The sequence below is a fragment of the Crocuta crocuta genome, unplaced genomic scaffold, assembly GCF_008692635.1.
Source record: "Crocuta crocuta isolate KB4526 unplaced genomic scaffold, BGI_CrCroc_1.0 scaffold216, whole genome shotgun sequence".
Classification (NCBI taxonomy): Eukaryota; Metazoa; Chordata; class Mammalia; order Carnivora; family Hyaenidae; genus Crocuta; species Crocuta crocuta.
Window position 1 is genome coordinate 2058289 of NW_027531504.1, and position 1134 is coordinate 2059422.

General features: G+C 34.0%; 1 protein-coding gene across 2 annotated transcripts in view; it reads left to right on the forward strand.

Annotated features, from left to right (window-relative positions):
* Window positions 1-1134, forward strand: part of BLTP3B (bridge-like lipid transfer protein family member 3B) — a 106409-nt gene that overhangs the window by 43249 nt on the left and 62026 nt on the right. The gene's annotated exons all lie outside the window — the stretch shown is intronic.

Consider the following 1134-nt stretch of genomic DNA (forward strand, 5'->3'; position numbering starts at 1 on the left):
CTTAATTATTGATACAGGATTCATGCCTCTGATGGTAAATACCCCAGTAAGGTTGTAACACTTTTTAATGTGCATAGGTTAGAACAGATGAGACTAGATATTCCAAAAGGTGTTCCCAAATAATTATTATAGATATAGTCTATCTAAGTGACTAGTATTTGTCCGTGTGATTAAAGCAACCTCTCTCTAGGGTGCTGCCGAGTTCTTCTTTAGTTCTCAATTTTCTAAGCCCAAGGTAAACAATCAAAATGACCTTNGTTAAGTTGATGCCTTAAAAAAATTATAGGCCATTTGGGTTACTCTAAAGTTCATTAAATATAGAATGCTTATACTTTATACAAATTGGATTTTGATAAGTAAAAATCAGATGCTAATAAAGTAGAAGCATGAGGGCCATTTCACGAAGTTTTCTTAAAAAGTTAGATCTTAAAAAATAGATAAAATTTTCTATTATTACATTCATTAAATTTGGATCTCATACTGTGTATCATTTCTTTAAGGCAGGATGTCTCCACTAATTTTTGGATTTTGTACCTATTCATATAAAATATTCATAACGATTTTAATTTCATTAGTGCCTCTTCAAGTTGTACAACATGGCAACCCTAAATATTTTATGGTGTTCCAGGTTCTGTGTAAAACCAGTGATAAAACTCTTCTTTGGAATGAATGCATACAGGGTACCTGGCTGGCTCAGTGACTTTTGATGTCTGGTTATAAGTTTAAGCCCCACACTGGGTGTAGAGATTACTTAAAAATAAAATCTTTAAAGTAAAGTAAAAAAATAGAATGAACATAAACATCAGATACACAGACACACACTCATATACATTCCCACCTTCCTGTTACACCAAAGTTGAACCACTGATTAGTGCATTCTGTGAGAATATGTGCAGCCTGATCAGTGGCTTCCCACACAGGAATCTAATGGTTATCCATCAGTCCATTGCTGAGTTGACCGAAGGCAAGGGGTATCAGATGTACAGTTTATATTTGGCCTATAGGTAATAGTGACTGCGAAAAGAGCTTTCGCATTAGCTTCTTTGTAGTTTATACATCATCCAGCAACTTGAGATTTTAAAGTTCAGATTATGATTTCATGTGTGATGAAGTAGATTGGAGTAATTGGTCTTT